A 25,688-nucleotide genomic window follows, 5' to 3' on the forward strand; every position below is an offset into this window, starting at 1 on the left:
GTCCCACAGATGGGAAATTCTAGGAGGGAGTATAACATGAGAGGTTTTATGAGCCAGGACAACAATGGTGAACTAAGCTCAATTCTGCCCATCCCAATACCACATCTCACTATAGGGATGCTGGCAACTATAGTGTGTCTGTGGCTTTTATTGGATGCAAGCACTTACTGCCACACAATGTCCTTTTTATACTTGAGTGTGAAAATGCCTTTTGATAAACTAGAGTGATGGTGGTCCATGCCTGTAATCCCAGGATTTAGGAAACTGAGACAGTAGAATGACCAATTCAAGGATAACCTTGGCTAGATAGTGAGACACTGTCTAAAACATATATGCATATATACATACATACATACATACATACATAAATCATGAATGTTTTATCGGCTACAAAAAAGGTTATTGGAGCCAGGCGGTGGTGGCACATGCCTTTAATCCCAGCACTCGGGAGGCAGAGCCAGGCGGATCTCTGTAAGTTCAAAGCCAGCCTGGTCTACACAGCAAGATCCAGGACAGGCACCAAAACTACACAGGGAAACCCTGTCTTGGGGGAAAAAAAAGGTTATTTGTCCCCACAACCTCACTGCTCAATAGGTGTGTGAAACTCAAAACACTGAGACCCACTGTTCTACACAAATACAGTTGGCCTCAATAGTATCCTGGACCTGCTAATGCTCATTTCCATGTAATTATATGCTTTTTATCTACTGAAAACAGTGATGCATGAAGTGTCTTCCCTACTAGTGAATGGAAGATGTACATATTTGTCAACCTTCATTCCTGACACCAGGATCACAGATGTTCTCTAAAGAAATAGTAAATTCAAGGTTTCAAATGAGTATTAAAACTTGTACAGTTTGTCAAACTTACAGTTTGTAAGACTCTTTGAACTCCTAGAAGAAACTTTTTATTATATTCTAATTAAAATATAATTACAGCCCTTTTCTTCCTCCCTTTTTTCCCTCTGGCCCCTCCCAGCTACTCTCCTTCAAATCCCTTTCATGCTTCCCAACTCGCAAGTTGACAGTCTCTTTTTCTTATTATTATTACATGTATGTATGTGTATATGTATGTATATTCACAAACATGGGATGGGTCCCCTTACTTGCTGTCCAGTGAAGAGTGGGCAGCCCTGAAACCACATGCACACAAAGAAGAAATGTTTTCCTTAAAAAAAAAAAAAAAAAGCAAATTTAGAATATTTGCTCAGGCATTTTTGATGTACAATGATTTTTCAGCTTTTGTTAAACCTGTTTCCAAGACAGTTGCTTCTACTCATATGTTCGCACTTGGTTTTCATTAATCTTTACAGCCATGAAATACCCTGTGAAAAGGTTCACTTATCATAAATGACTGTGCAATCCATATTAGGTATATTAGGTAGAGGTCACTAGAAAGGTACAGGTCAGGTGACCTCTAGAGGGCAATGCTAACTGTGAGACCTGCTGAGGATGCCTTTCTCTTTGCTGCAAAATGGAAACAAATGAGCTTAGCATTCGGTGCCTACTTCTATAAAGATAATTGAATTAGAAGTTGCCAGGGTGAATAGGCAGAACCCTTGTAATTAATGTGGGAAGAACTTTTAAAACTCAAGTCAGGAGTGTGGAAGGTAAAGATGTCCATATATGTGTATACACACATATATATAGCTATATATGTATGTGTGTATACAAAATATATATACAAATAAAATATACATATATATATTTTTTTAAAAAAAAAAAATTTTTAAAGTTGTTCCAGCAGGATTTTTTCAAGACAATTAATGCTTTCTCTTTGTTGTAACTCTCAGAAATTCAGAATGTGCTAGATTGTAACTGTCTACATAGCTAGGCTGTCTTTCATTCCAACAGCCTCTTAAACATCAAAACTAACATGTTAAAAACCTCAAGCAATTTAAGCTCTTCTCTGTGTGTGTGTGTGTGTGTGTGTGTATCTGTGTCTATGTCTATGTCTGTGTGTGTGTGTGTGTGTGTGTGTGTGTGTGTGTGTGTATGTGTGGTATGTGAGTATGGTATATGTTCATGTGTGAGTGTATCTATCTGCGCCTGTGTAAACACATGCAGAGGCTACAGGAGGATATCACTCTATCATTTGCCACATTACTGCCTGCATTCAGGGTCTCTTATTGAACCTGGAGATAGGCTGGCAGCCAGCAAGCCCTGCTGATACTTTAGTTTCTACCCTTGCCACACAACACAAGGTTACAGACCCATGAGCAGCCAGCCACACCTGGATGCTTATATTACTGCGTGGCTGTGAACTCAAGTATTCACATTTGCACAGCAAGTCTTCTTACCCCTTTAGCCATCTCACCAGCCCACATTTTTCCTTTTATTCAAAGACACCATCTACCAAGTATCTAGATCCAGAAATCCTAGAGCCATTCTTAGTAGCATCCTGTGTATTGTTTCTATAAATGCATCTAACATTCTGCATATGATATTTCTTGGCATTTATTCATGTTGTTCATTGATCCCTTTCAAACTTCTTAAACAAAGGAGCCAATCTTTGATTTTGTAATTCTGTAACTTAGTAAGCACCAAGTCAAGAAATGTGAACCCTTCCTCACCCTCCCTCTTTGTTTGGGGCTCCTAGTCCAGTCATGGGAGTCTGTTTTCTCTCTCCAGATTATACCTATGTCATCCTCACTCGGAATATCTGAAATTTTCTATTAACTGTCCTAACTCTAGGATGATATATTTGCCATCCTCGTATCTTCCTGACGGATGGTTCCCCAGTAACATGAGTTATCATCTCTATTTCACAAGTGTTGGCTTGAGAACTACTTTATCAGAAGTAGGCACACTTACTCCAGCTTGATCTGAGTTATCGTTTTGTCATGGAGATCTCTGCCCTTTCACTCCCAGGATCTGGTTATTTGCTAGTAAAGAATGTCACTCAAAACAACAAATATTGCATCCTGGTTTTTTGGTTTTTGCACTCAAATCATCTGTATCTTTTAATTGGAGAATTGACACCATTGACTTTGAAAATCATTGTTCAGAGATGTTTTCTAGTCCCTGTAATTTTGTTAGCGGTCTCCTGGCTAGTTCAATCGCTCTTTGTTCTTTTCTTTGTCTTATATTTATATTAAGGCCTTGCTAATTTCCTGAGATTGGCATGATTTAATCCTTTTCTAATTCTCCTTCATTCATCTACTCCTTTCATGAAGTTCTTTCCTACACTCTCCTGTCTAAGGCTTTCTTCTTCCTCTGTGGGTAAGATTCCTTTGTATCATCTGCAATGTATATTTAGTCACAAATTACTTTAGATCATGCTTGTCTTTAGATTTTTGCTTTTTATCTTCCCATTGGTTTTTAAATATAGCTTTGCTGAATAGAGTAGTCTTGGCTGGAAGTTAGTTATGTTCAGGGCTTAAAATATATTATTCTTATTTCTCTAGATCTGAAGGTTTCTATTGAAAGGTCCAATGTTATTTCAATGTATTTGTTTTTTTGAGTTAGCATTTTTCTCTTGCATCTTTTAATGTTTTTTGTATGTTTTGTAGTTTAATCATTTGAACTACAACATTTCACAGAGAAATTCTTACATAGTTGCACTTAACAAGGGTTCCAAATGCCTCTTAGGCTTAGATGTCCATTTCTTTTCCTGTATTTGGTAAATTTTCAGCTATAGTTTCATTGAATAGATTTTCTACATCTTTAAAGTTTTTAGTCTCAGCACCTTATTCTATGCCATGGACTCTTGTGTTGAGTCTCTTTTGCATACTTCAGAATTCTCAGATGTTGTTGCCATTCTTGTTGGGTTTTTGGTCATGGTAGTGGTTTGGTTTGGTTTTCTGCATTTATTGATATCCAAATGTAGAATTTACTTAACCTTTGTCTTCTGTCTCTGATATTCACTCTTTTGGTGTATCTAGTTTATTGCTGATGCTTTCAACTGTATTTTTTTATTTGACTGAATTTTTTGATTCCAACACTTGTTCAGTTGCTTTTTGTTTTCAAGTTATCGATTCTATTGCTGATTTTCTCATCCATGTTATTGAATTTCTCTTCTGTACTGATGGTTTTGTTATGGACATCTTGAAATTATTTCCTTCCTTTATTCATCTGTGTATATGTTTCATCTTTGGAATCACTAAATATTTTCAGAAGTAAACTTTTTGATTTTTAGTCTGGCATTTCAACTATGTCAGTATCCTTGAATTTTGTAATTGAGGAGTTATGATTTCTTGGAGGCATTGTGCTGTCTTGCTTTTTGTTTTTATATATTATGACTAGAGTATCTGTTGTATTGAATATCTCCTAAGATTTTATTTGAGCATCTTCACAGTAAGCACCTTCCCTTCAGGCACCAATTCCTACGGTATTCAAGAAGAAAATCAGCCACTGGCACGGCAGCAAGAAGACCAAAATGAACATGGCACAGACACAATTCAAATAAACTGAAGCCAACTCATACACCACCAATGACCACAGGACAGAAAAAGACATATATATATATATATATATATATATATATATATATATATATATATATATATATATATATATATATATAGTGTGTGTGTGTGTGTGTGTGCTGTGAAGTTAAAATTTTTAGGGCAGAAACAAACATTGTAAATGAATGAAATCTAGAAGAAGTCAGAGAAGGATAAGAATATGCATGTTCAAATTAAGAAAGGAAAAAGAATGGGAAAGAATATTAAAAATAGTGAGAGAAAAGAGAAAGAGTGTTTTCTAAAGGCACTTCTCTCCAAATACAGAAAACTTAATTAAAAATCAGATAAATATAATAAAATGAATAAGAAACTTTTTTTCTTTTAAAATAACAAAGAAAGTAAAAAACAAATCAATAACCATGTAGTGAAAATAGAATTCAAAGAAAAAGAAAAAGGAAGTGTTGCAGTGGCCTTTTTGTGGGTCCTCTAGAAATGGGCTCTTGTTTTTTATATCATGTCGGCTATTGTTGAACCCAGACCCATCAAGTGTCAGGTGTCTTCTTGATTCTCTTCCCTTCTTCGCATACCAAACATCCCTGCTGGCCTTACACAGCCTTGCAGTCTGTGAGGCAGGCAGGTTCACTGATGCTCCTCAGACTCCCCAGTCAGTACCCTCACATTAGCTAATGTCCTGTACAGGCCGTGTCCCCTGAATACATTGAAATACACGAGGCACACAGAGCACTGAGATCTGTACAGGTGCACCTGCTCATGGCTAAACACCGTTCTAGGTTGCTAAGGCTGTGGGAGCCAAGTATGCTGCTAAGGCTTCAGTTTTTTGTCCTGTCAGCCATGCACTTTGTGACAGTTACATGGCTCCAGAGTTTGGGGTACCCAGTGATCTCCACGATTCTCATAGACTCTACAGCTGTCCCTCCTAGTCACTAAGGGCTGAACTACTACACACCTTTGCTACTCAAGCAAAGGTTCTTGCCACCTGAAGTTTTCAGCGTGTCAGCATTTGTCTACAACCTCTCTTTCTGTGTCTCTGTCTCTGTCCCTCTCTCTCTCTCCCATTCTGGAATTCTCATAGGTTATTCCTGGCTCCTTGGCTCCTTGGCTCCCTGGCTCCCTAACTTGTGATTATTCCTTGTTATCAGCGCTCAGATTAACTCAGTCTTAAACAATAGATTTCTTCTCAAAGATGTTACTCAGCAAGATCCTCGAGATATGGGGAATTACAAATGACTTCCTTACCACTGCTGACCTATCACACAGTAGGAATCTTGTAGGAATCCTAACACCTCCCCCCAAGTCTTATGGGACCCCTGGATTTAAGGCTTACTAGAACTGTGGGCTTGGCCCATGGGTGGGACTGTGAGTGCCTTTCACCAGGAATGCTTGGATTATCCTTTGAGGGAGGCTCGATCTAATTCTGTCCACACACTAGGGAGCCATGCACTAGACCCACGTCTTTCTTGGTCCTCTGCACTACCTTACTGTCATGTTGCTCTACATTATTCAGCTGTCCTATTACTGTCTTTGTGACTGCCAATGCTCTTCCAATATTTCATTCTTTGTTACCCTGACTTTCCATTCACTGCCTTACAGGGAGGCAGCATCTAATCTGTCATATTGCTTTTTTTTCTCCCTAACATTCTTAAAGCCACATTTCCTTGCAAGTAAAATTAGGGGTAACAATAAGTATTGAGTATAAATTAAATTAATATGCAATATTATTCTAAGTGGCCCCTGTGTCATTATTTAATCCTAACATTCCCCCAAAAAAATATAGAAATAAGTACCATGAACTTCCTTTAATTAAAAGACAGAGGTACAGCTAGCAAGTGACAGCATTAGCATGGAGATATAACTTCAACCATTCTGTAGCCATGTCAGAGATTTTCGTAACTATAAAATAAGATCAGATGTCTGAAGACAGAACAAAGGCTAGAACACAGTGAGTCCTTAACATGTATTACCTGCTAATAGCATTGTCTCTAGAACAGCAACAGGCATTCAGATAAACTATAAAATAATCGGCTCATCCACCTATGCCAAGCACCAAATCAGAGTTGTTCATTGATCTAAAACCTCAGAGGCAGAACAAAGGGAAAAACAAGTGGCCAAAGAATGAGAATGTAGCATGAAATCCCTTCAAAGGAAAAGGTGCTTCAGAAAATGAGAAGTAGAGCTGTGACACAAGAAGAGTTTTGGGAAGGGTGCCACATCACAGCACCTTATTCCCTTACTCATCCCTTTCCTTCACAATGGGCCAGATCCTATGGCAAAGTGAAGAAGGTCATAGACTGTGTTTTCTGTGGGCTTAGACCCCTCAATCCTCTGTGGCCACAGAGGTGCTAACACCATGTCAGAGAAAAACTATCCAAACCCCACCCTCCCTCAAACCCAGTCCTGGGCACTTCCAGAGAGTGACCCTCTTGAAATTCAACTGTCTTCTGTGTCTCACCATGTTATCACATATGCCAAAGATCCTGGCTGTGTGGAGCCTCTCAGTAGGATTGGCCAGCAGAACCTCCACAGTTAACACAGGAGCACCACCACATATGCCTTCTGAGCTTTTGGGGTATTCCCACTGCAGCTGAGAAACTGAAATTTTAATCTCACTTCATTTTAATGCATTCAAACAACCACACATAGCTAGTGCCTGTCATATGGGACTCTATGCCTCTACTAACCACTTATACTAATCATTACACAATGGCTAATTGGAAGTCTGAATCTGACCTTGCACAACACCAAAACATCTGAACTCACAGGAGGCCAGTCTTGTGGGAAAGAAGGCAGCCCATGTAACTAAAGCACCAAAGAAGATGGTCCTAAAGTTTGCTTCTGGAAGAACTGGAAGACTAATACTCAAACTGGCACCAGGCCACTTAATCACTATTCCGTTCAAGCACATGACACAATTACTTCTATCAGTTTTAAGTAAAGATGGGTTGCTGATATTTAAACAGCAGGAGAAATTGGAACTGCCTACTGTGATTGCAGCAAGTACTGAAAGGGCGAATTAAAAATCAAGTATCTCTTAAAGAAAAGTAAAATCATTTGTCTCTATATTCCTTACAGAAACACATTCCAACTCATGCTTTGGGCTAGGAACTAGAGTGACTGACTTTCCTGTGAGATGGATTTGCCCAGGAAAACAGCAAGCTTGCAAGGCAAGGAAAGAGCTAATGGAACTCCAGGCAACAAAGAAATGCTGAGCTCAGGAGAAACAGCTGTCTCGGGGAAAGGCACAGCAATAAGCAAATAGTCAGCCCAGAAAGCATACATACAATAACATTATAGAGACTGAGCAGTTTGTAGTTATGTATGTAGGAATATATATGTTTATGCACATAAAAATATGTATTTAACAACAATTAATGGAAAAAGAGGCAATAAATTTGAAAGAGAGCAAGAAGGAGTATGTGAGGGGGGGATTGGTGGGAGGAAAGGAAAGGGGGAAATGATGTAATTATATTATAATTCAAAAAGAAAAATCTTTAAAGAGTTAACACTATAATCTTGCCAGTATATAAGCATGAGCAAAAGCATATGGGGTTGGGTTTTGAGATCCATAGGAAGCTGTTGAACTAATTGGAAACAAAGAGGAGAGAGGACCGATTGGGGGCTTTATAAACGTGCTGTTGTTGTCGTATGAAAAACAGTTTGTGGCAGGGCAAGGAGAGCATGAGAAACAGGGTGTCTTTACCACTGCTCCAGTCGAAGCAATGATAGTCCTATCAAAAGATCAGCCAAGTCAGGGAAGAGAGAAAAGACTTAGAATGTGACACCGTAAAAATCAGACAGGGCTTAGTGGTTAAAATCTTCTGGAGGAGAGTGTCAAGCAACAAGACAGAGGTCATCATGTTCTGAAGCTCAACAGAGAGGGGTGCTACTTCCTGAGATGACCCCAGGAAGAAGCAGATCTGCTGCGGTGAGCATCGTCTTGGACATTTCTGTTTTAAGTGACTGACAAAAACAATGAGATTAATGAGTAGGGATTTCAAAGGGGTGCTTTGGTCTATACTGCTAATCCTTTCTTAAAAAAAAAAAAAGCTACTAGTTTGATGAAATGTCTCACCCTCCAACTCATTAAAAGTTGATTCTCAAAAGGGTGTTAATTTCAAGCAAGCAGCACTCCTTCAAAAGTCAGCTTAGGGAGACAGTGACGTCATCCACTGCAGGTATCCAAGTTGCTCCATTCCTCTAGAAAACATGTTTTGCTAGCCATAATTTGCTCTAGGCCCCTTCCAGTACTTAGTGGTCTCCTATACCCCACCCCACCCCAATGCTCTTCCTTTTGCCATACTTGTGCCCCCCACCACCACCACGAACAAGACTGAGATGGTTTTAAAGTCCCGGCACTTGCTGACTTTTGAGGCCACGTCCTGACCTCTTCTTCAGTCTGCCTCTCTAGAGCCTGGGTCACACAGCCCAGCAGCCACTCGGGCCAGGCTGAGAATGGGCCATCACGAGTCTCCATGCTGCTGTAGTCAGACAGAAATGCCCACGGAGCTTACAAAAGAGTCAAACACAGGGCTTTTCAAACAAATATGTGATCTCTCTCTCTCTATTCTTAATTATTTAGCTCGGATATTTTTTGATTACCTGAGCTAAACAAAAACTCCCATCGGCCTCATTTGTACCAGAGGCCATTAGTTTCTATCTTCTGGTCTCATGTACAAGCACATGCTAGCACATATACAAACATCCATGAATTTATTCATTAATCATCCTTTTTATATATTTTTATTTTATAATTAATTTAATTTTACATATCAGCCACAGATTCCCCTGTCCTCCCTCCTCCCACCCCCCAGTCTTCCCCCACAATCCACCCCCCAACTCCCACCTCCTCCAAGGCAAAGTCTCCCCTGGGGATTCAGCTCAGCCTGATACATTCAGTTGAGGCCAGTCCAGTCCACTCTTCCCTACACCAAGGATGAGCAAAATGTCTCAGCATAGGCCCTAGGTTCCAAAAAGCCAGCTTATGCACTAAGGACAGGTTCCGGTCCCACTGCCTGGGAGCCTCCTAAATAGTTCAAGCTAATCAACTGTCTCACTTATCCAGAGGGCCTGATCCAGTTCCATGGGGGTTCCTCAGTTATTGGTTCACAGTTCATGTGTTTCCTCTAGCTTGGCTATTTGTCCCTGTGCTTTTTCCAATCATGGTCTCGATATCTCTTGCTCATATAATCCCTCCTCTCTCTCGCCAGATGGACTCCTGGAGCTCCACCTGGGGCTTGGCCGTGGATCTCTGCATCTGCTTCCATCAGTCACTGGATAAGAGTTCTATCATGACAATTAGAACGTTCGGCCATCCGTTCACCAGAGCAGGTCATCTCAGGCACTCTCTCGACCATTGCCAGTAGACTATAGTGGATGTATCTTTGTGGATTTCTAGGGACCTCTCTAGCACTCTGCTTCTTTCTATTCCCATGGGGTCTTCATTTATCATGGTATCTCTCTCCTTGTTCTCCCACCCTGTTCCTGATCCAGCTAGGACCTCCCGCTCCCCTAAGCTCTCTTTCCCCTGACCCCTGCCCTCCATCCTCCCCACTCCCAGTTTGCTCATGTAGATCTCATCCATTTCTCTGTCATTGGGCAATCCCTGTGTCTTTCTTAGGGTCCTCTTTACTAGGTAGCCTCCCTGGGGTTGTGAGTTGCAGTCTGGTTATCCTTTGCTTTACATCTAGTATCTACTTATGAGTCAGCACATACCATGTTTGTGTTTCTGAGTCTGAGTTACCTCACTCAGGATGATTTTTTTCTAGTTCCATCGATTTGCCTGCAAACCTCATGATGTCATTGTTTTTCTCTGCTGAGTAGTACTCCATTGTGTATATGTACCACATTTTATTTATCCATTCTTCAGCTGAAGGGCATCTAGGTTGTTTCCAGGTTCTGGCTATTACGAATAATGCTGCTACGAACATTGTTGAACATGTGTCCTTGTGGTATGATTGAGCATTCCTTGGGTATATGCCCAAGAGTGGTATAGCTGGGTCTTGAGGGAGATTGATTCCCAATTTTCTAAGAAAGCGCCATTATTCAATATTTCTTCATTGAAAATCTGAAAGCACTCTCAGATTTTTTATGAAAGCATTTCTCTACAAAATTCTCCCAAAAAGATGATATTCCAATGTTCTTAACTGCATGAGTTGAAACTTACCTGGCCACATTGCTTATGTCGTAACCATGGCTACTCCTTCATAAAACCGGCCCCACACAAACTGAAGGTATTCTCCTTGCTGTGCAGCCCATGTGCAGAATCTGAGATCCTTACAGTAGCTGTGTCTATTGGCACAGGTGCTATGTGAGTCTGCAAATGATCTGTATTTCCCTTGCACCTTGGCCTTGGCTGTGACCTTTTAAATGCCCCTGCTATTCAATTAAATCCACATCTTCTTCTGTTGGCCTTCACCTCTCCTCTCAACTCTTTCTGGGTCTCAACAGTATTTCCCTAAATACTTTGTCCTGATTAAAAGTATCTAGACAGCTTCCTTTACATAATTCTCTAATGTGGTGATAATTGATAAAAATGCCTTTATAAACTCTGACCTGGGACCTCAAGGGCAAGCAGGGGAACCTGAAAGTCCCTGGCTTTCCTGGGTAGTGACTCACTTCATTTTCACCTGAGTGGGAGGGAAGTGGAGAAAAAGCACTCATTCATTCCAATTAGGAGGAGGAAAAAACAGCAACAAGAAGAATCATTTTCCTACCTAGCATTAAAGCTAAGCAGGCATCTTCCTTGAGAGGACATGAAGCTGAATACCTTTAATTTATTCCAAGTAGAGGCATTAGGAAGATGTATTCTTCTAATGGTGTACTCACTCAGGGTCCTTGAATACCAATTATTGGCTTACTTTTTAGCCAAAATAAAAGACCTTTTCACTGTTGTCTTTGTGGATCACTGTTAAGAAAAGACCCAGCAGTTACTCCATTACTGAGTTTCCTCCTATGGGGGTCAATTTATATGGGGGACGGATTATAGCCTCACAACTTCTGTGGTGGGTTTATCAGAATACCAGAGCTTTCATAAAAGACTGGGGGACTTAAATGGAGCTTATTACCTCGTGACTCTGAAGACTAGTCTCTTAGGACTAGGATGCCATGGAGTTATACTCTTCTAAGGGCACTCACCTTGGCTTGTATGTGACATCCCCCCCATGTCTTCACAAAGTCTCACATCTGTGTCCCTAATCTCTTCTTCTGAAGACACAATGCACACTAGATTATCCACCCACTATGATTTCACTTTAACTTACTCAGCTCTCCAAAGACCCAGACTACACATTGACATTCAGCGGTCCTAGGAGTTAGGACTTCAACACATGCATTTGAAGGAAGCACTTTAGCCCATAACAGCAGTTATATGATCATCTTTACCAGAACAAAGTATCAGTTTTAACAAGAAGTGATAGAAACTCATGTTAGAATAAAAAATTTAATAATAATAATAATAATAATAATAATAATAATAATAATAATAAAACAAGACGAAGAAAGGCTTTAAGGCAGGATTACACTCTTGCCTTTGGAAGGCACAGAAACTAAAGAAAATATTGATGCTTCTCTTCTCTCTCTGCAAATAGGCTGATTCTCCCTCCATAGATATGTTTTGTCTTTTCATTCTACAGAGGATGAAATGGTCCCTATTGAACAGGACCTGCCATGTAACCATAGACCAGTGGGGAAAACTCCAGTTCCAAATTCAAAGGGACATAATCCAGTTCTCCCAGCTGGGGTCAGGTGCTCACCCTGCTCTAATCACTTTCTACTGTGAAAATGTGGTCACTTGCTATAAACAGGGTTGTTTCATATTTCCCTCCAAGAACTAGGGTGGTTCACATAGAAAAGGGAGGGGGTGAAAGATTCTGATCACTGGCTACTGACTAGGATAAACAGTTTCCAATTCATGAATGTATAGATACAATTTTTTTCTGCATGTCTCATTCTTTCTTATCAGACCTCAGTACCTATTTCTCCTGATAACTAGTAAGGCTAGATCTTTTCCTTCTTGAAGCATAGACAATAGGTAACTATAGCAACTGGTTGTACAGGTAATTGCTATGAAACACTGCCCAGGGGTTAGAACGCCATGGAGACACTGATCCCTACATTCAACTGAGGCATTAGTTCACAACTAAGGTGAGTTTTTTGTCTCTAGAAAAATCAATGTTTTAGCTTTAAAAATAAAGGAAAGTATGTGCAGCACAAGGCTCTCTGAAAACACTTGCACTGAAGTGGGCCCAGGAGATGCAATTTCAAACAAGGTTCACCTTTTCATCTCCCAGGTGCATGACTTGGTGAGGTCTCAGTTGCCTCTAATTCTCTCCTCTTTCATCTTGGCTTCTGCTGCCCACCACTGCCAGGAGCAGGCTGACGAGAGTAGGCACAGGTTCACTGACATCACCTTTAGATATAGTAAGACACACTTTGGCAAATGCAATCAGTTCATCCCAGAGGTCCAGCCCGCACATTAGGCATCCCAGAATCCTTCTGTCCCTGATTCTTTCTTTCCCTGCTCATTATTCTCACCTGGAATTCATAAGCAAGGAAAATATCCTTCCCTTTCCTTTAAGCAACACATTGTACTGGAGTGATTTACTATAGAATTTAGAAGATAAGGAAATACACATAATTAGAAGATAAGGAAATAAGTATAATCCAAGTATCTGTGGGCACATTTCTTCCCTTATTGATAAGTTTGGGGTACGGCTCAGTGATTAAGCACCTAGATTCTCAAGCCTGGCTGCTTAGGTTGAAAGTCAAGTTCTACCACTTACCAGCTGACTCCATTTTGTTATTAATTTCCTGAGCTTCATTTTCCTCATAGAGTTGTTATGATGATTAAATGAAGTACTGTCTCCCAATGCTTATAGGAATACAATTTGTTGTTATTACTATTTCTAGCCTGCATGAAAAATCTAGGGTTGTTCCTTTCCACTCAGCATCAGAGCCATCTGCCTTCCTCGTATAGCATAATGCTCATGCTACTACCAAAAGCATTTGGAAGCTTTATATAAACTCCTCCTACCAGCACCCAGGAGAACATGCTCCAAGAAAGCAGCAATTTCCACGTCTTGTGTTCCATCCTTCCCTTACTGCCATCTCTGTTCTGTCTTCTTACAGTGGAGCTAGTATCCAGTCTTCATCACATGCTCTCATTACCATAGGGGTATAAAAAAAATCAAAACATTAGTAAATGACCACTTGTGTTTTTTTTCTTTTCATTTTTCTTTATTAAGAAATTTTCTACTCACTCTACATACCACCCACAGATCACCCTCCTCCCTCCTCCCACCCCTTAGCCCTCCCTCCCAAGCCACCCCACATCCCCCAAATCAAGGTCTCCCATGGGGAGTCAGCAGAGCCAGGCACACTGAGCCTAGACAGGTCCAAGCCCCTCCCCACCGCACCAAGGATGCGCAAGGCATCACACCACAGGAACCGGGCCCCCAAAAGCCGGCCCATGCACCAGGGATGGATCCCAATCCCCCTGCCTGGGTATCCCCCAAACAATTTGAGCCAAACAACCATCTTCCATACCCAGAGGGCCTAGTCCAGTCCCATGGGGGCTCCACGGCCACTAGTCTACAGTAAATGACCACTTGTAAAGCCAAAGTCCATCACCACATTGGTCTCCAAGGCAATGCTTTAACTGAGCAAAACTTCTAGAACTCAGAAGGCACAATTCCTACTTTAATCCCAGATGACCAGATTTGCAGCCCAGACTTGCTATTCCAACTAAGTGCTTGCCTCCTGGGTCTTCCAGCTCACTCCAAACCACCCTTCAGTATGCCAAGCTCTTTCTTCTGCCCAAATCTAACCATATCATTCCACAAATAAGACTTTATGCAACATCCAAACATACCCTACTGTGCTGCCAGGCTATTAGGTAAGAGTGGTAGCACACCACAGTCCATGGCACTTTAATGACATGTCTGACTCCCTGAATGGATTGTGAGATGTGTAGCAACCCTGTCTTCTCACAGTAGGGCTTGTGTCTTTGTCAAATGTTCTTATCAGTATCAATAGGAGCGTTAATATATTATATCTTGGGCATTGTTTTATATTTTGACTTTACAAGATAGAAGAAAACTGTAATTTAATACCAAGTCATGTGGTTCCCAATAAAAAGGTTACAGGGGTTCAAAGATGAAATAAGTCTAAAATGTATTATACAAGTCTTTAATTTAAAGAACTCTCACTCTCTCTGTCTCTGTCTCTCTCTCTGTCTCTCTCTGTCTCTGTCTCTCTGTCTCTATCTCTCTGTCTCTCTCTGTCTCTCTCTGTCTCTCTGTCTCTGTCTCTCTCTCTCTCTTTCTCTCTCTCTCTCTCTGGAAATTGCTATGGCATCTTTGGTTCCTCTTTAAGAGATATTTTTCTACTTTTCCTGCCATACTACCCCCCACATTTAGAGCTGTACTATGATATTTTTGTCCCATCTGTACTAATCACCTTCTCCATGTGTCCCCTTCCCTTCACATTCACTAAAAATATCTGAGTTTGGATCCCCTCATCTCCTACCTCAACCGTGACGTCATCCAACCTATCCATCACTACTGCTTCATCACTACTGAAGCCACCACTCACAATGTTCACAAACGTTTTTCTCAGATTGTGGTTTTATTCCAATTCATCTCCTTCCCAAATGAAATTGTTTGAAGGGCCCCTTTTGACCTTTTGCCTAGAAAGTATATTTCAAACTTCTTCACATGACTTCAAGCTCCCTTTTGACCCTTGTCTACTATTTCAATCTTGTCTTCTAGTATTCTGTTTGCCTGTTCTATACTATCCATGGGTCATCCACTTTGTGTTCCAGATATTTCTATATATTAGGTTGGTGTTAGTCACTTTTCTCATAACTATGATGAAATACTTGTCAGAATCAACCTAAAGGAGGAGGGATATATCTTGGCTCATGATATCAGAAGTTACAATCCATTGCAGTGAGGAAAATCTAGGGTGGCTCAGTTCATCCTGGAAGAAATTGAAGGTTGAAGCTTGTTGTCATGCTAGTAAACAGGAAGCGGCTAGCATAGCTTGGTATCAGGAGCAAGACAAACCCTCAAAGTCCTTCCCTTAGTGACTTACTTGAACCAGGAGACCCCACTCTCTAAGGGCACCAGAGCCTCCTAAAATCTCACTCACCACCAAAGAGTAGCACTCAAAACATGAGTCTATGGGAGCACATTTCAGATTCCAGCTTTTATGGGGTTGTTTCTTCCCATTGTTGTCTTCTGTCCCTCCATCTGGGTAACTCCTGTCTATTCTTCAAGGCCCACCTCAATGCCTCTTCCAAAAGCTTTCCCAGAAATAATCAATCTCTTAAATACATCCTAACATTCTGTTTGCTTGCTAATGTGTCCTGACTTTAACCTCTGGGATGGCCAAAACCATTTCTTGTCAATCTTAGTATTTCCTTCAATATATAATCCAGTACTCAGTACTTAGAATAGAGCATCAGCTATATTAAATAATTACTCAGTGAGGGTTAAGAAGCTCTTCTTTACAAAAAAAAAAAAAGGTGCTATTTCTGAATATATTTCCCAATGATGGGGCACAACCATACAATCCCATCCATATAGCCAAGTAAAGGCATTCAACAATGCCTGTCTAGGGGCAAAGGCAACTGGATCTCCGGTCAAGGCATTTCTTGGTTAGTGTCACTCATCATTCACTCCCCAGCCAAGCCTAGGCCCTCCCGTAGGGTCAGCTTGCAGCATGGCCTGGTTTTAGAAATGAAAGAATTTAGAAATGAAAGGATTCATCTCCAACTTGCGATAAAATTAAAACTGTGCATGTGCCATACACCAGTGGGTAGCAGTCTCCCTTCCTTCCTTCAATACAGAATAGTTACTGATGTAAACTTGAACCTAGGACCTTTGATGGCTAATTACATCCTCAGCTCATTCCCTTGCTAATCAAGGACAAAAGCTGTGGATACATACACAAGCCTCAGAGAGGTTTATCACTTAATTACTATAAAACAGCTCCAGAGGTTAATGCATGCTTGATCTCAAAGGGGTGGCAGGAACCCTTGTGTTATTTATATCAACTTCACAGTTAGAAACAAATGCAGAGAATGCAGACCTAGAAATGTGAGACAAAGTCTGAGCTAAGGAGACAGGGCAGTTCCCCAGGCCCCGACCATCTCTCCCTCAAAATTTCATCTACCATTTTTCTATGATCTAAAATTCTAGAAGCAGAAAAGTATCCTTTTGATTTTTTTTTCTGTTAAAATGCAAATGTCAGACAGGATAGATCATATATGACACCACAGTCAATTATGTATGCCTTAGAATAAATTTTGCCTTTTTATCCAAAACACTGGTGTTTACAGCCAATCAAAGGAGGGTACCTGGAGGCGATGACCCAAGCAGCTGGAGCAGGTCCATCACCAAGGGTGGAAAGCAGGCGAAGAGAAGGAAGGGGCTGAAAAAGCAAGCATCACAAGTTGCATGTAGGAACTCCCTACTCAGCTTTAACAAAATCTCAGATGAATGCAGTGGAGGAAGAGGCTGGGAAGCCAATTATATCTGCCATCCTGTTTTGAGCTCCCAAAATCCTTTGCTTCAGATTTTGTTTGCATCACTAGCCTCCTAAGGATGAGGCCACATGAATTCTAAGTCACTTTCTTTTTCTGTGCTCTGTGCATTTCTGACAAACTAGGTAATTTTTCAAAATCAAATCACAATATAAGTATGTCAGATGGGAGTGGCTGAACAGATCACCTTGAATGGTGAAAAATGTCTTTGGATAATTTTGTGTAAATATGTAAATACAACAAGCTTGCTAAGATGTAAATGCTCACCATGTATTATATATAGGGTTTCATGACAACTACTGAAACAAAATTTATAAAATGTCTCCTTAGGTGTCAAGTTCTCTAAACTCCCCTGATAATATATGTGTAATATATGTGTATGATCTATGCAGGGTAATAAGGATCTCCAAACTAGTAAGATATTTTTTAGTCTTATCAGTGGGAGAGGAAGAAATGGTCAACGTCATGGGGCTAGAAACATCCTTGGGGACATCTTCAGTTTATAGACTAAGAAACTTCTTGTAGGCACAGTTCTTATGGTGAGAAGAACTGACAAAAAGTTTACTTGAACAAAAAACCTCCATTTCATTGAAATAGTTGAAAGAAACTCAAGAATAATGATGTATAGCATCAGGTTATATGAGGTTAGACACAGAAGTTGCTTGCAACATGCATTAACAATCTAAAGGGCATTGTGAATAGAAAAAGCACACAATAGTGGCTGAGGATATTTTCATAAACAAAAATAATTGGCTTTTTAAAGCGTATCTGGGGGCAGAGTGAACCATGCTCCTAAAAAACAGAAAAATAAGGATGTCTACTGACTGACAGACAGACAGACAAACAAAACTGAACAGGTAGGACAGAAAGCACTCCCTGCTTCCCTATGGAAATATAATCAATGGTGTTTGCTAATTGGAACCTCACTTTGACTCAAAGGAAATATTCCTGGAAACTGCCCCCTTTGGCTCTGAGTCCCCACTCAGCACACCACCGATGATGATGGAGTGCCAGCTGGAAAGGGGGCAGGAGGTCCCTCTCACTTTAAAAACTCACATCGGCGGCCTTCCAGTTTTTGCATCAGTCTCAGATGACTTGAGTTAGTGAGTGCCTGTCGCTTTAAATCAGATCAATTCTCAGTCTACCATGGACACCTAGTTTCCGACAGGGATATAACCAGTCTTTTCGTGACTTTATCCTTTCCTAGGCCACTGATCCCCTTCTTCACTTTTCACAATTGTTTATGAAGTTTACTTCCTTTTGTGGTATGATTCACAAGCAGTGTCTGCAGAACACTGAAGAACTAGGTGATTGATTGCACAGGTGCAGTGAAAACTCACTTGAGAACCTTAGCATCACTGCACAAACACAAGGTCAGACTTGAGTATGTGCTTCAGAAAAACCGAAGGCTAGAAATTTTAGGGACACAGTTCTCAGTCAGAATCTGGTAAGAGATGTGGGTCCACATCATAAAAATCAATCAATCAATAAATAAATAAGAATGGGATTTAAGAAGCCTGACCTCCTTCAAACCCATTTCACAGAAAGGAAAACTGAGTTTACGTGAAATGAAAAACCCAGGTTGTACAAATACTTATAAGCAGAAATGCAATTGGGTCTTTTACATCTTCAAGTCATGGGTGGTATGACCTGGAAATGGATCCAGATGATCCCATGACTTGAATCACACGCATTTAATCAACTCTTGACATATTGTCTCTTTAAAAAGTGTTACGGGGAGCTGGGCGGTGGTGGCACATGCCTTTAATTCCAGCACTCAGGAGGCAGAGCCAGGCAGATCTCTGTGAGTTCGAGGCCAGCCTGGTCTACAGAGCGAGACCCAGGACAGGCACCAAAAGTACACAGAGAAACCCTGCCTCGAAAAACCAAAAAAAAAGTGTTAAAATTGGGGGACTGGTGGTGAAGCTCGGCCACAGAGGAATTGCCTAGCAAGTGGGGGACTCTTTTCTCTCCTGATCTTCACAAAGTCGGGGTGAGGGAGCTACAAAGAAAAGCAGGGTTCACTCTGCCAATCTGGAAAAGGTGCTGGAGAGGATTCTGGGAGCTGTACAGGGTTTTGTCCCATATTCTAGATGTATTATGCAAACACAGTTTTTTCCCAGTGATTTCAACCAAATAAGAGTGGACAGAAGACAACCATCTAGCAGATCCTGGAAGGCTTGTCGTGACGAGTTCTCTGTAATGTTAACTCATGTAGCGGTAGTGCTTTATACGGTACAAGGTGATCTCAGGTGTGCATAGAAATTGAGAAAAAGAAAGGGAAGAGAAAATCCTGAATCAAACAGCCTTGTATCAAATATTTTACTTCCAAAAGAACTGACATAATGGACTTTAAAAATATATTTTATGTTATGTGTATGAGTGTTTTCCCTGCATGTAGGTCTGTGCACCACCTGAGTGCCTGGTGCCCATGGATACCAAAAGAACATGTCAGATCCCCAAAAACAAGAGTTACAGATGGTTGTGAGTCACCATATAAATGCTGGGACTCAAACCTAGGACCTCTAGAAAAGCAGTCAGTGCTCTTTAACTGCTGAGCCATCTCTCCAACCCCAATAATGACCTTTTTTTCACTCATGAGGAGTAAGAATGAGCAGTTAAGTCATTTGTGAAAGGCCCCCATGTTAATCAGCAGAACCAGGACTGAATCCCAGCACTGAGCACAATCCAAGTTTAGATGCTATAACCAGCTTCTCGTGTATAGAGTCTGTGTTTGAATCCTCATCTTTAGACCCTGATGCAAGTCTTATCTCCATGAAGTAGCATTTCTCTCCATTCCATGCACTTCAATGAGAATCAGCAGCTGCCTCCATTTTGAGGAGAGGGGTCACTTGCCCCAGGGTCCCCATGACCTGGGAACTGGTTAGCAAGGCTCACCCTCGGGCCATGACTCTGCAGCACAGAATTACAAGCTAGGGCTTGGGCCCAGGGAGTTGTTTTAGCAAGTCCTCCGAGTGATTTGAAAATCTGGTAACTCCGAGAAGCTCAGAGAGTGGCACACTTCCCCTAGACTTCCTACATGAATCCACCTCCTTCACACTGAGGGCAACTCTAACATCCATAACCACTGAGTGTAAATCAGCATCTGATCTAAGCCCGTCACCCCCAGGAAGGTGCCAATCCCTGTGGCACTTGAGTTCGTCTCTTTTCCACCATGATTAGAAACCAAAGGACAGAAGTTGGAGCATGTTGTCAAAGGCAGACACCTAATAGAGGAAAGATCCCAAACAATGTCATTTACATAAGAACACGTCACAACCCCGAACAGAATATCTGTATACAGAAACTTACATTGGCAGAGTTTTCTTCAAGAGAACCCACTAGGATACGTCCTAAGGCCTCATTTGGGAGCCCAGCTTGGCAAAAGGAGGTTTTGCCAAGATTCTGACAGCTTCCTTATTTCTGGGTGGGTGGTTTGTTGTGTGACACTGGGTACTCTTCTCAAGCAGGTGTTGGCTGGATGGAATAAAACCAATTAGTCTGTGTTGGGAAAAACAGGTCTGTGTGACCTGACTTCAGACAGAGTCCATGTTTGTTACTGGAATTACACAAGTGTTCTAACAAGGGGTAGAAATGTATTCTATCATGGAAAAAACACAATCATTGGTACCAAAAATGAGCACAATGTTCACTGGTTAAACCAACATCATCTTCCAATTTATTGCCTAGCAATTGAATTTACCTGGAATTAGGCAGTTGGCAAAGGGCTTGTGAGGAATGATGCAACATTGCCACCATGTGGTTCTCTCCTGAAAATGGTCCAGGCGGAAAAATGCCATCCAAATAGAAGCTCGTCTCTGCAGGCCTCCTGTATATTCAGACTTCCCATCTTTAGTTTATAAGTCCACCAGTAGAAGAAGGCCTGCTTACAGATATGCAAAAGACCCTAGGTAGCACAATGGGACCTAGGTAACCAGGTTACCCACGAGCTCCCATTTTCACCTCTCCTTCAGTTCATTCGGTTTACATAGACACACACACACACACACACACACACACACACACACACACATTTCCTTTCTGGATAGTAACCGCTGTAGAACTCCAGGTTAATTACCTTCTATGCTATTCTTGAGCCCCAAACACTGCCCACTTGTGGTTTCCTGCTCCCATTCTGACTCTGAAGGTCTCATTCCCACAAAATAAAAAATAAAAATAAAAAAAGATCTTCACCAACCCCACATCTGACAAGGGCTGATCTCCAAAACATATAAAGAACTCAAGAAACTAGACAGCAAAACACCAAACAGTCCAATTTAAAAAATGAGCTACAGATCTAAACAGAATTCTCAACAGAAGAATCTCAAATGGCCAAAAGACATTTAAGGAATTGCTCAACATCCTTAGTCATCGGGGGAAATGCAAATCAAAACAACTCTGAGATACCATCTTACACCTGTTAGAACGGCTAAGATCAAAAACACGGATGATAGCTTATGTTGGAGAAGATGTGGAATAAGGGGAACACTCCTCCACTGTTGGTGGGAGTGCAAACTTGTACAGTCACTTTGGAAATCAGTATGGTGGTTTCTCAGAAAATTGGGAATCAATCTACCTAAGACCTAATGATACCACTCTTGGGCATATACCCAAGGGATGCTCAATCATGCCACAAGGACACTTGTTCAACTACGTTCTTAGTAACATTATTTGTAATAGCCAGAACCTGGAAACAACCTAGATGCCCCTCAACTGAAGAATAGATAAATGTGGTATACATACACCATGGAGTATTACGCGGCTATAAAAAAATGACATCATGAAATTTGTAGGCAAATAGATGGAACTAGAAAATATCATCCTGAGTGAGGTAACTCAGACTCAGAAGGATAAACATGTTATGTACTCACTCATAAGTGGATACTAGATGTAAAGCAAAGGATAATCAGACTATAACTCACAGCTCCAGAGAAGCTAGGTAACAAGGAGGATCCTAAGAGAGATGTACAGATCACGTTGGGAAGGGGAAACAGAGGAGATGTCCGTGAGTAAACTGGGGATGTAAGGGGCATTAGAGGGGAGAAGATGCAGGATGAGAACATCGAGGGAATGGGACAGTCGAGCTAGGGGAAGGACAGAGCGGGAGAGCAATGAAACAGATATCTTGATAGAGGGAGATATTATGGGGTAAGGGAGAAACCTGGTTCTAGGGAAATGCCCAGGAATCCACAAGGATGACCCCATATTAGACTACTAGGAATAGTGGTGAGGGTGCCTGAAGTGACCTACCCTGATAAGCAGATTGGCGAATACCCTAACTGTCATCATAGAGCCTTCATCCAGTAACTGATGGAAGCAGATGCAGAAATCCATAACCATGTACCAGGCCAAGCTCCAGGATTCCAGTCAAAGAGAGGGAAAATGGATTATATGAGCAAGAGAGGTCAAGATCATAACAGGGAAATCTACAGAGACAGCTGAACCAAGCCCACAGGAACTCATGAACATTAGACTGACAGCTGTAGAACCTGCGTGGGACTGAACTAGACCCTCAGCATATGGCAGAGTGATGTGTAGCTGGGTCTGTTTGATGGGCCCCTGGCAGTGTGATCAGGATCTATCCCCGGTGCATGAGCGGGCTTTCTGGATCCCATTACCTGTGATCGGACACTTTGCTCACTCTTGATGCAGCAGGGAGGGGCTTGGTCCTGCCTCAACTGAGTGTACCAGGTTTAGCTGTCCCCCCATGAGAGAGCTTACCCTTTTAGAGGAGGGGATGAATGCTGAGTCAGGGAGGGGAAGGAAGGAAAAAAAAGGGAAGATTGTGCAATTCAGAAAATTCTAGCAATGATCACTCTAGCAAGAGAAATGTTCTTTCACATTTCCTACTTTTTTATTGTGTATACAACACTATAGCATAATTAATGTGAATATCAAATAATCTCATAAGTCATTTATAACATTATTTAAAAAAAACAGTGAGTTTTCCAAGTGAGTCAATGTTACATCAGTAAACATATATATCTTCAAGAAACATTCTACATGTCTTCATCAGTATGCTTTCTGGGTTCCAGTTGCCTATGGTTACTCAATCAACCAGTGAAAGGCTTAAGCATGTCTGTCAAACATTCTGTTGTGTGTTTTGGATAAGAGCAATAAATTGTTAAGCTACTCAGGTAGCTACAACAGGAGGATCATAAGTTCAAGGCTTGCCCAGGCAGCTTAGTGACACCCTGCCTTATAAAAAGAGGTTTGATGGTGTAGCTCAGTGATAGAATGCTTGCCTAGCATGCTCAAGGCTGTACGTTCAATTCTGGGTATGGAGAAAACGAAAATAAAGTACCCATATCCCTAGCAACCATTTTGTTCAGTCCAGAGGAGAGGACAAATACTTTGTTTCTAGAAAAAGAAAAAAAAGAGGAAAATACAAGAGAGATCTGTTCTGCATAGGAGGATCTTTGTGGGATTTTTTTTTTTTTTTAGATTTTTCCTCTCCCCTCCTAAGTGTCAGCAGTGAAAGCATAGGAAACAGAGTGGGAGTCATGTGATCATGTGTCAGATCTAGTTTTGAATTTGTCACCCTCCCCATTTACTGCAGTCTGGGAAAATCACCTTAATTTTTAGATACTCAGTTATAAAATCAATCTGAAATTCTCTGCTTCACAAATATATTCAGGGAGATTAAATAATAAGATATGTACATTCCTGGCACAGGGAAACAGATGGCCCATACCCATGTCCTCCAGACACATGATTCTAAGCACAAGAGTCACTTGATGGCTCCTCTCACATAACTTCCCCTTGTAGCCAGTGTGTACTAAACCCCAAGGTCTAGACTTAATGTCCACCTAAGAAAAGCCTGATTGTTCTATTTTCCTAGTCATTTTCATATTGGTGGTGGTGTTTCTACATGGAAAGGTTTAGCCAGGTCTATGCTATGTCTAATTCTCAAAACATCTGCTTTCAATCCTGGGTTGTGGAGTGGCCCACATTCTGTATTCCTCCCTGCTGAAATACTGGACGCTAATGGGCTCTGAGGGACAGGCAGTCATTGTCTTTAGTTGAGTGCCCACTGAGACACCCATCAGGCTCCAGTGGACAGTTCCAAACCCATGGTCAGGCAGATGACCCTGGTTAAATTCAGTGAGTCCAAAAAACAAAACAAAGAAACACAGGAAACATGAATACTAGGAAGGAATTATGGGGGGTTGTTAATAGGGTTGGGAAGGAGATTAGAGTGGGCGGGAGTTACAGTAATCAGGATGTACTTTATACACGGATGAAACTGTCAAAGAACAAATGCAACAAAAGTCAGTTAAATTTTTAAGTATTATTTAAAGCTGAATAAACATACACATAGTATCTTGGAAAGCTCACTATTTGCTAGGGGTAAAGACTTTGTTTCATTTCCATAGTTGTTGAGGACAGCTTTGGTGTTTCTCAGCTGCAAAGTTAAATTCAGGATGGCTTTTATCCTCAGCTCTGGGGACACCTTGAAACATTTAGGTTGACCACTGGGAGGCAGAGATCTTCTAAGAGATATAGTATTTGTGCAAATCTGCTCACTAGAAGCTCTGATCCAACCCACAAGTGCTCTCTCATTCCCCCACCCCCCCCCCACCCACCCTTGTCAGCTCTTTGTGGTCATCCAGAAAGGAGTTCCTTTCCCATTTCCCCTCCAATGTGATAGGGCAAGCCTCTGTAAAGGCAGATCTAATTTAGAAGCTTCCTAAGAAGCTTAGGAAATATTCATTCCTAAAGAAGTTTAGGAAACAAAAGTCACATACCGAAGCAGGATCAATATTCACTTACACTGTCCTCAGACGTAAAAAAACAAATAGCCTTTTTATTCTTCTGTAATTGATCTGGATTTTCTCGCAGGCTTTCTTTCATCTAATTGAAAGAAAGAAGAAATTTTTAAAAAAAGAAATGTTTGTTTAACCCAGTTACTGGGTCTTTTTGGTATCACATCTCTTCTTGGACTATGTCATAAACTCTCCATGTGTCAAACTGTCTGAAGTCTGATGCTTCCCCATGCTTCTCCTAAAAATTACACCACAGGACAAGGAAGGGAGCAAGGGGGTGACTGTGGATCATGTGACTTGGGGAGGCAGGTGGGAGAAAGCCACTGGTGTCCTTAAAATGTAGCCTGAGCCGGGCGGTGGTGGCGCACGCCTTTAATCCCAGCACTCGGGAGGCAGAGTCAGGCGGATCTCTGTGAGTTCGAGGCCAGCCTGCTCTACAGAGCGAGATCCAGGAAAGGCGCAAAGCTACACAGAGAAACCCTGTCTCGAAAAACCAAAAAAAAAAAAAAAAAATGTAGCCTGAGATCTGCTGCTGTGACTGGGCTATCTCCTGAAGACCACAGGGGTATGACCATGTTCTATAGGCACTCTGCTGCTGGTCAAGTCTGTAGCTGGCATCCAGCGGGTCTGTCAGCCTAGCCATCATGGATTCCTGATGGCAGAACTGAGACCCAAGCAGGAATCCCTGCCCTGTTGTCCTCTGCAACATGACATGCTTTGTCCACTGAAGCAAGCTTTGTCTACCAACCTCCCTAGTCGGGCTTTGCAAAGCTTAATAGCTGCTTGGCCCTAGAGACTTGAAGATCTCTTTGAACCTTTTTGACCACTTGAGAATTAAGGGAGATTTGGGAAGGCTAACCAGAGGCTTCCTTAGGCCTATCCATGTTACAAGGCCAACCTGTGAACTAAATCCATAGCAGAACCCTACATATGCACCCCATGCTCCACACATGTG

At 41.4% G+C, this 25,688-nt stretch overlaps 1 protein-coding gene and 1 long non-coding RNA gene across 3 annotated transcripts in view; both read right to left on the reverse strand.

Moving 5' to 3' along the window:
* Positions 1-24,519, reverse strand: part of LOC128101839 (uncharacterized) — a 46,398-nt gene extending 21,879 nt beyond the window's left edge. For both annotated transcript variants that reach the window (XR_008215214.1, XR_008215213.1), the window contains exons 1-6: positions 22,218-24,519; positions 20,671-20,850; positions 20,280-20,444; positions 16,782-16,855; positions 13,455-13,580; positions 12,697-12,830 (exon numbers count right to left, since the gene is read on the reverse strand). This is a non-coding gene — a long non-coding RNA (uncharacterized LOC128101839). The remainder of the gene's footprint in view (positions 1-12,696; positions 12,831-13,454; positions 13,581-16,781; positions 16,856-20,279; positions 20,445-20,670; positions 20,851-22,217) is intronic.
* Positions 24,520-24,563: 44 nt separating this feature from the next.
* Positions 24,564-25,688, reverse strand: part of Iftap (intraflagellar transport associated protein) — a 125,649-nt gene continuing 124,524 nt past the window's right edge. Inside the window, exon 9 of the mRNA XM_052724424.1 lies at positions 24,564-24,821. The gene's annotated coding sequence lies outside the window, so the exon portion shown is untranslated. The remainder of the gene's footprint in view (positions 24,822-25,688) is intronic.

Source organism: Peromyscus californicus, unplaced genomic scaffold, assembly GCF_007827085.1.
Source record: "Peromyscus californicus insignis strain IS unplaced genomic scaffold, ASM782708v3 Scaffold_7__1_contigs__length_154581171, whole genome shotgun sequence".
Lineage (NCBI taxonomy): Eukaryota > Metazoa > Chordata > Mammalia > Rodentia > Cricetidae > Peromyscus > Peromyscus californicus.